This window comes from Trichechus manatus, unplaced genomic scaffold (genome assembly GCF_000243295.1).
Source record: "Trichechus manatus latirostris isolate Lorelei unplaced genomic scaffold, TriManLat1.0 scaffold00077, whole genome shotgun sequence".
NCBI lineage: Eukaryota > Metazoa > Chordata > Mammalia > Sirenia > Trichechidae > Trichechus > Trichechus manatus.
Window position 1 is genome coordinate 1201510 of NW_004444013.1, and position 10052 is coordinate 1211561.

A 10052-nucleotide genomic window follows, 5' to 3' on the forward strand; every position below is an offset into this window, starting at 1 on the left:
AAGAAGTCCTTGGTCTTGCAAAATTCAATCATGCGATTTCCGGTATTGTTTCTATCACCTAGGCCCTATTTTCCAACTACCGATCCTTGTTCTTTGTTTCCAACTTTTGCATTCCAATCACCAGTAATTATCAGTGCATCCTGATTACATCTTCGATCAATTTCAGACTGCAGAAGTTGGTAAAAATCTTCAGTTTCTTCATCTTTGGCCTTAGTGGTTTGTGCATAAATTTGAGTAATAGTTGTATTAACTGGTCTTCCTTGTAGGTGTATGGATATTATCCTATCACTGACAGTGTTGTCCTTCAGGATAGATCTTTAAATGTTCTTTTTGACAATGCGTGAATGCCATTCCTCTTCAAGCTGTCATTCCCAGCACAGTAGACCATATGATTGTCCCCTTCAAAATGACCAACACCAGTCCATTTCAGCTCACTAATGCCTAGGATATCGATCTTTATGCGTTACATTTCATTTTTGATGATTTCCAATTTTCCTAGATTCATACTTCATACATTCCAGGTTCCAATTATTAATGGATGTTTGCTGCTGTGTCTTCTCATTTTGAGTCGTGCCACATCAGCAAACGAAGGTCCCGAAAGCTTGACTCTATCCACGTCATTAAGGTCAACTCTACTTTGAGGAGGCAGCTCTTCTGCAGTCGTATTTTGAGTGCCTTCCAATCCGAGGGGCTTATCTTCCGGCACTATATCAGACAATGTTCTGCTGCTATTCATAAGATTTCCACTGGCTAATTCTTTTCAGAAGTAGACTGCCGGGTCCTTCTTCCTAGTTTGTCTTAGTTTGGAAGCTCAGCTGAAACCTGTCCGCCATGGATGACCCTCCTGACACTTGAATACCGGTGGCATAACTTCCAGCATCACAGCAACACACAAGCCCCCACAGTACAGCAAACTGACAGATGCGTTATGATGACATGTGAAAGACCTGAAGATAGATAACCAAAAGGGAGGAACATGCTCAGCATTTCTCAAGCTGAAAGCACTGAAGAAAAAGATTCAAGCCTCAAATTGCAATACTGAAGGATTCTAGGGGGAAAATATTAAACGACACAGGAAGCATCAAAAGAAGATGGAAGGAATACACAGAGTCACTATACCAAAAAGAACTGGTCTATGTTCAACCATTTCAGGAGGTAGCATATGATTAGGAACTGATGGTACTGAAGGAAGAAGGCCAAGCTGCACTGAAGGCATTGGCGAAAACGAGGCTTCGGGAATTGATGGAATACCAATTGAGATGTTTCAACAAACGGATACAGTACTGCAAGTGCTCACTCTTGTCTATGTCGAGAAATTTGGAAGACAGCTACCTGGCCAACGGGTTGGAAGAGATCCATATTTATGCCTATTCCCAAGAAAGGTGATTCAGCTGAATGTGGATCAACATCATTAATATCACATGCAAGCAAAATTTTCCTGAAGATCATTCAAAAGCCGCTGCAGCAGTACATCAACAGGGAACTGCCAGAAATTCAAGAGGACGTGGAAGCAGGGATATCATTGCTGATGTCAGATGGATCCTGGCTGAAAGCAAAGAATACCAGAAAGATGTTTACCTGTGTTTTATTGACTATGCTAAGGCATTTGACTGTGTGGATCATAACAAATTATAGATAACATTGTAGAGAATGGGAATTCTGGAACATTTCATTGTGCTCATGAGGAACCTGGACATAAATCAAGAGGCAGTCGTTTGAACAAAACAAGGGGATACTACATGGTTTAAAGTCAGGAAAGGTGTGCGTCAGGGTTGTAACATTTCACCATACCTATTCAATCTGTATGCTGAGCAAATAATCTGAAAAGCTGGACTATATGAAGAAGAACAGGGCATCGGGATTGGAGGAAGACTCATTAACAACCTGCGTTATGCAGATGACACTACCCTGCTGCTGAAAGTGAAGAGGACTGGAAGCACTTACTGATGAAGATCAAAGACCACAGCCTTCAGTATAGATTACACCTCAACATAAAGAAAACAAAAATCCTCACAACTGGACCAATAAGCAACATCATTATAAACGGAGAAAAGATTGAGGTTGTCAAGGATTTCATTTTACTTGGATCCACAATCAACACCCACGGAAGCAGCAGTCAAGAAATCAAAAGACGCTTTGCACTGGGCAAGTCAGCTGCAAGAGATCTCTTTAAAGTATTAAAAAGCAAAGACTTCATCTTGAGGACTAAAGTGCACCTGACCTGAGCCACGGTGTTTTCAGTCAACTCATATGCATGTGAAAGCTGGACTATGAATAAGGAAGACCGAAGAAGAATTGACGCCTTTGAATTGTGGTGTTGGCAAAGAATATTGAATATACCATGAACTGCCAAAAGAACGAACAAATCTGTCTTGGAAGAAGTAAAACCAGAATACTCCTCAGAAGCAAGGATGGCGAGACTGTATCTCACAATCTCACATACTTTGGACATGTTATCAGGAGGGATCCGTCCCTGGAGAAGGACATCATGCTTGGTAAAGTAGATGGTCAGCAGAAAAGAGGAAGGCCCTCAACAAGATGGATTGACACAGTGGCTGCAACAATGGGCTCAAGCATAGCAACAATTGTGAGGATGGCACAAGACTGGGCAGTGTGTTTCGTTCTGTTGTGCACAGGGTCGCTACGAGTCGGAACCGACTCGACGGCACCTAACAACAACAACTTCCAAGTAAGATATTTGCATTTTAACTGGAATTACTCATTATCTTGATCATGGTGATGATTTCAAGTGTACACACATAAGTCAAAACTCAACAAATATAAACTCTATCTGTAGTTTATTGTACATCAATTATACCTCAATAATACTTTACCAAAAAAATTCGCTTATCCATTGACCTAGAATCCAAATTCTCTGACTCTATGCTATAGAAATTGAGTCCTGGTGACACAGTGGTTAAGAGCCCAGCTGCTAACCAAAGGTTGGCAGTTGAAATCCACCAGCTGCTCCCTGGAAACCCTATGCGGCAGTTCTACTCTGTTCTATAGAGTCACTATGAGTCGGAATCAACTCGACAGCAACGGACATGCTATAAAAATATAACCAAAGGTGCATTCAGGGACTGGCAAACTTTTTCATAAGAGCCAGACAGTAAATGTTTTTGGCTTTGTGGACCCTATGGTCTTTATTACAATTACTCAACTCTTAAACCACTGTAGCTCAAAAGTGGCCATGGACAATACCTGAACCAATGACTGTTCCAACAAAATTTTAGTTACAAAAACAGGCTGGATTTGGCCAGTGGACCATAGGTTGCCAAGCCTGAATATGCATATATCCATATATCTGAATGGGTAATACAGTTTATGACAAAAACAGCCTAAATATCTATCCATAGGTATTAGCTGAATAATTTATGATAAATCCACATTGTGGAAATCAAAGTTGGATCTTTGTATATTGACTTGGAAAGATAATAATAGATTTTTTTCCCATTTTATTATGAAAATTTTTAAGTGTATAGAAAAATTGAAAGAAATAGTGAGCACTTGAATGCCTACCACCTAGATTCTACCATTAACATTCTATTATACTTGTTTTTAATCACATATCTACCCTCTATCTATGATAGATTTTTAGGTGAGAGAAACAAGTTGTAATATGTACAATATAATTCCATTTTACTAAAAGAAAGAAGGATAAGGTTGCACCACCTGTGTATGTTAAGTCTAGAAAAAATTATCAAATGAGACACCTGAACTCTTAATACTGGTTACCTCGGGGGCTAGGGATTGTAAGGGAAGGGAGAGACCATTATTTTATTTCTATGCTCACCTCTAATATTAATTACCTGTGAAATTTTTTAAAAAATCCAATAAGAATTTTTAAAAAGTTTCTTTAGTAAGAATGAAGCAGTCTAGTCCAGCCCTTCCATCCCCATAAAAGAGCCCCTGAGCCCCACACTAGTGTCTTACCCAGCCCCACGCCCCTGGACAGTATTGGGTGCCCCTGCCTATGTGTGCCAACACATGAACAGCCAGACAGCTGCCTGTTGTCTGATGTGCACATACACACAGCCACACACCACCTAGGTGCACATGCTCACATACACGCCAGTGCCCACCTCCATTTCCACACACACTCGGGTTCCTGCCCACCCAGGCCTCGGTGTTACTGCACACCCTGCCCTGCCCCAGGGAGCCCGGTAGGTGTCAGGGAAGGGAAGCCAGGACAGGGTAGCTGCTGGCTCCTCCATGACCACCAGCAGCCTTTCCTAAGGGGTGTCCTGGGCACCTGAGTAGGTACAGGATGGTCCCCTCCTGACTCCTCTTACTCATGCCCCAGAAAGGGCCCACTCCCCCAGTCTCAGGCCTCACTTGCATTCAGCCTCTTCCAGAGGATCTAGAGCGCCCTCCTCATTGAGTCATTCTTTTCTTTCAACAGACACTTACGGGAGTCTACTTTGGGCCAGGGGCTGCCTGGTCCCTGACCCCAGACGCTCCCAGGCTTGTAGGGAGCAAGGTACAGGTGCAGTGTGGTGGCTGCAGGGCACAGAAGTAGGCACCAAGTGATGGGGGAGGTCGTCCTGGAGGTGGCAATATCAGAGCAGAGCTGGGGAAGGGAGGGAGGAAGAGCTTTCCCAGGTAGCAGCCTGTGTCTGGGGGTGGAGGAGGTGGGCATGGAGGAAGGGTCTGTGAGAGTGCAGGGGGGAGTGAAACTTGAGGGGTCAGTGGGGACGGGTCAGGAGGGTGTCCCTTCCCATATATGCAGGGCAGCTCGGTGGCCCACAGCCAATGGCCCCCAGAAACGAGGTATGTCCCCCCAGCCTGGGAACAGGAGGAGTGGGAGGGAGGCCCCTTCACCCATCGAGCAGGAGTGGGGATGGGCACTGATGGCTGTCTCTGTCTCTCTGCCTGGCCTGTCCCCTCTGGTCCTCCTTATAGTCTCCCTTTCAGTGAATGCCTCGGGTATTGTTCTGCCATCATAAAGAAGGGGATCGAGTGACAAAAGCCGAGTGGGTGGGCAGTGGAGAGGCCTCTCCTCTCCTTTGCACCATCTGCATGGGGGAAGGGCTCTCCCACCCCCCACCTCCCACCCCCCACCTCTGGCTTTCCAGGAGCAGCTGTTGCCATGGTGACAGACCTGGCATCCCACAATTCCAGGGCTGCCCTCCCCTCTCCCCATGGTTGCCAGAGGAAGGACCCCAGACTCCTCTCCACCCTTTGGGAGGCACAAAAATTCTGCTCCCTAGGGATGGGAGCTTCCACAAGCCTGAGCCTCCCAACCGGGGGGCCAGCCAGCAGAAGGGGCTGCCTGAACCCCCACTTCTGAAGACCCCTGATGTTGGGGTGTGGGGCAGGGGCATGCTTCACTTCTTCCCTGCACCCAGGCCTCTTGGAGGCCAGATACAGAGGACTAAAATGCTCCCGGGGTCCTTGAGCAGCTGCCAGTACTGGGGGGAGGGTGCGAGCACACAGGTGCTGGGACAGTGGGTGGGCAGGGGGCCCTGGGCCCACAGGGCAGAGCCTCCAGCCTGTCCCAGAGAGACAGGGCTGCCCCTCAGCGGTGAAGATGAGTCTGGTCAGCTGGGAGAGCCCAGGAAGAGGCTGGAGGCAGGGCAAGGGGGCGTTTTTTGAGGAGAGTGGGGTGTGGGGTGTAGCGGGAAATGAAGAGGCGGGTTGGGGGCCAGGCCTGGAGGGACTTCTGCTGCCACCCCGAGGAGCTGAGCGTACCCTGGGCAATGGAAGACTGCTGTGAGAGCCCCAAACTCCTACCGGGTGGTCAAACAGGGTCCCCTGTACAAAGGTAGAGTACTCCTGCTCTACCTCCTTGGGAAGTCCCAGTATCTCACCCTGCTCTCCGTGGCTCAGAGTGCAGCAACACATCTCACGGCTTGGGTGGCCCGAGTGTACTGTGTGCTGGCACAGGGCCGGGGGCATCCCCACTGGAGCCCACTCTCCCAGGTCCTCTTGGGAGTGAATGGCTATGTGTGTGCCTGTGACAATGTCCCCTTTCCCACCTCCCTTTCGTGCCCCAGCATGGCTCTAAGGGGAGTTAGCTGAGCACTAATCACAGAGAGATGATGGCCCCATCACACTCATCATCATCACTACTGTCCCCACCATCACCACCTCCACTGCCCCAACTCCTGTCCGAGTCCCCACCACATGCCAAGCTCTACAGAGATGTAGGGGTTGGTCAAACTGGGCCACGTGGGCGGCTGCCCTTCCTCTGGTGGTCACAGGCAAACCCCTGAAATGGAAGCTCCTGAAGGCCAATCCTGACTCTCTGAGCTGTGGGATCCTGGGCAAGTACCTGTAGTTTCCTGAGCCCCAATTCCTCATCTGTACAATAGGCATAGTCTATCTTGCAGGACAGTTAAATGAGGGTTAAAAAAGTCACTGTGTAAAGTGCCTGGCCCAGGCCAGGTTGGTTCACAGGAGGCCCTCAGGGGTCAGCTTCCTTGTCCCCAGCACTGCCTGATGGGTCACTTAGCCCGCCATTCATCCTCTGAACACCCCTGAAAGCTGGCCCTGTGCTGAGCACCCACGTGGAATCTGAGTCTGGGTCCTCAAGGCCACCTAGGCCAAGAAGGGGGGAGGAGGAGGGGTATGGGGGAGGGACATAGGGCAGACTGTCACATGACCTGCACCTGTTGCCTGTTTTTTCCTCTATGAAACCAGGGTGGTGGGCTGGCTGTCCCTAAGTGAGTCCCAGAGCAGGGTTCCTTCAGTTGTTTGGCAGGGGGCACTTGGTGATCCACCTGCAGAGGTCAGCGCTACTCAGGACCCCCGAAGGGAACCCTGACTGGGCAGAGGTGGGAAGGCTGAGGTGCTTTTTGACCCTGGGCAGCCCCCAGCCACCCCCCAGAACCACCTGGGTGGCCTGGCAGTGTGCAAGTGGGGTCGGTGATAGTGTGGTGAAGGGGTAAAGCTGAGACTTGTGCTAACCCATTGCATGTCAACCCGTCCTGCTCCTGGGCACTGCAGGACAAGGACGGGGCTGGGGTGGGGTGGGGACAGCACCAGAGTGCTGCGGGCTCCTCAGACAGGAGGGACTTCACAGGGAAAGCGGAGCCCTGCCAAGGGAGCTCCAAGGAGAGACATGAAAAGGGCAAAGCAGATGGGGTTGATCCAATTGGTCCCCCCAGCTCTGTGGGAAGATGGCAGCAGAGAGGAGGTCCTGAGGGGGACCCAAGAGAGCCCAGCCTCCCAGATGATAGAGTGACAACACCTCTCCTGCGGGGAGCACAGCGGCCTTGTGGAATGAATATGGAGTCTGGGGTCAAACAGTCACAAATGGAACACTTAACATTATGCCCTTCTCTCTGAGCCTCAGTTTCTCCACCTGGGAAACGGGGCTTGTATACCATTCTTGCTGGTTTGCTGAGTGCTCTATAAATAGCAGGTGTGCAACAAATGAGAGCTGTTCTTTTGTTGTTGTTGCTGATGTTGAGATTATACAGAGCAAAACATACACCAATTCAACCGTTTCTACATGTACAACTCAGTGACATTGATTACATTCGTGGAGTTGTGCAACCATTCTCACCTCCCTTTTCTGAGTTGCTCCTCCATTAACATAAACTCACTGCCTCCTAAGGTTCCTATCTAACCTTTTGAGTTGCTGTTGTCAATTTGATCCCATATATATAGTTCTTAAAAGAGTATAACACTGAAGGCAGATATTTTTTACTAGTTAAGCTGAACTATTGTTTGGTTTTAAGAAGACTTCAGGGGATATTTTTGGTTTAAGGTTTAAAGATTATCTCAGGGATAGTTTCAGGGGGTCATCCAGCCTCTTTGGCTCCAGAAAGTCTGGAGTCCATGAGAATTTTAAATTCTGTGCTGCATTTTCCCCCTTTTGATCACGATTCTTCTAAGGAATCTTCGATCAAAACGTTCAGCAATGGTAGCCAGGCACCATCCAGTTCTTCTGGTCTCATGCGAAAGGAGGCAGTTTACCACACATTCCATTTCCTATTCCTGTTCCTGACTCTCCTTCTTCCTTTGCTGCTCCAGGCAAATAGAGACCAATGGTTGTTCCTTGGATGGCCGCTTGCAGGTTTTTAAGACCCCAGGCACTACGTACGCAACAAACTAGGGGGCAGAACAGAAGCACTAAACATGGTATTAGGCCAATTAACTGGGATGTCACATGAAATCATGACCCTAAACATCCAAACCAAGGAACCAAATCCCATGAGTTGTTTGGTTGTACATAAGCAGCCTCAGCAGCTATTCTTTTTTTTTTTTTTTTTTTTGTCATTGTTGTAAATGTGTTGTTATGGACTGAACTGTGTCCCCCCAAAATATGCATCAAGTTGGCTAGGCCATGATTCTCAGTATTGTGTGATTGTCCACCATTTTGTCATCCAATGTGATTTTCCTGTGTTGTAAATCGTTCCTCTATGATGTTAATGAGACAGGATTAGAGGAAGTTATGTTAATGAGGTAGGACTCAGTCTACAAGATTAGGCTGTATCTTGAGTCAATCTCTTTCGAGAGATAAAAGAGAAAAGCCAGCAGAGAGACAGGGGACCTCCTACCGCCAAGAATGAAGAACCAGGAGGGGAGCGCGTCCTTCGGATTCAGAGTCCCTATGCTGAGAAGCTCCTAGATCAGGGGAAGATTGATGACAAGGACCTTCCCCCAGAGCCAACAGAGAGAAAAAGTCTTCCCCTGCAGCTGGCACCCTGAATTCGGACTTCTAGCCTCCTAGACTGTGAGAGAATAAATTTCTCTTTGTTAAAGCCGTTCACTTGTGGCATTTCTGTTACAGCAGCAATAGATAACTAGGACACATATATCTATCACACAACTTTTGCCATTTCAAATTTTTAAAGGTGTACAACTGATTGACAGCAGTTACATTAATTGGCTGTGCAACCCTACCCTTAATCAATGCAATTTTTCCATCACTGTAAACTGAAACTCAACACTCCATAAGCAATAACCCCCCTATCCCCCTCTCTCCCATCCCTGGTAACCACTAATAAACTTTCATCTCTATACATTTACCTTTTCTTATCTGTTTATATAAGTGAGGTCATACAATATTTGTCCTTTTGTGATTGGCTTATTTCACTCAGCATGATGTCTTCCAGCTCCATCCATACTGTAGCATATATCAGGACTTCATTTCTCCTCCTGGCTGAGCACTACTCCATTGAACCACATTTTGTTTATCCATCCATCTGTTGATGGGCACTTAGGTTGTTTCCACCTTTTGGCTACTGTGAGTAGTGCTGCAATGAACACTGGTGTACAAGTCTGTTTGAGTCTGATTTCAAGTCTTTTGGGTATGTTATCTAACAGTGGAATTGCTGGGTTATATGGTAGTTCTATTTTTAGTTTTTTGAGGAACCTCCACACTGTTTTCCACAGTGGCTGTACCATTTCGCATCCCCATCAGCAATGGATAAGAATTGAGAGTTGCTCATTTAAACAGCAGGGTTGTCTGCTTGTTTTCCAGAAAATGAAACTGCGGCTCAGAGAGAAGAGCCCTAAGTCACATAAAACTAGTTCATGTCCAGACGCTGGACATGAGGACATGAACAGGGCCGAGGCTTCCCACTCACTGAGGCCTTAGAAATGGTTTACCCTCCTTGAGTAATAAGAGGCCACCCAGAATGTGGGGTAGGGGGCTAGCAGGGGATCTTACCCCAGACTGTCCTGTCGCGGAGCATGTTAGGCAAAGAAGGAAGGAAAAGAACTGTGTGGAAATGGAAGGTGAGCGGTAGCCGTCGTGTCACATCCCGCCCATCCAGACCGCCCCCCTGTGGGTGCCCAAGCGCATCTACGTAACGCGGCGCCTTTAAGGCCCAGCCAGGGGCGTGTCCCGCGCGCGAAAACCTCGCCCCCGGGCGGGTCCGCCAGCACCCCGCCCCCGGGGCTGGTAGCTACGGCCTCGGGAGGCGGCGCGCGCTGTTGCTCTGCAGCTCTTTAGTGGCAGCGGCGTTGGTGGCTCGGCTGGCTTGGCGCGTCCTCTCCCCGGACGGCTTCCCCACGCGCTGCCCCGGGCACCCGGCAGCGCCCGGACACACGTGGGCGGCATGCCGATGGCCCGCGCCCCGCGCCGCTGCGGCCAG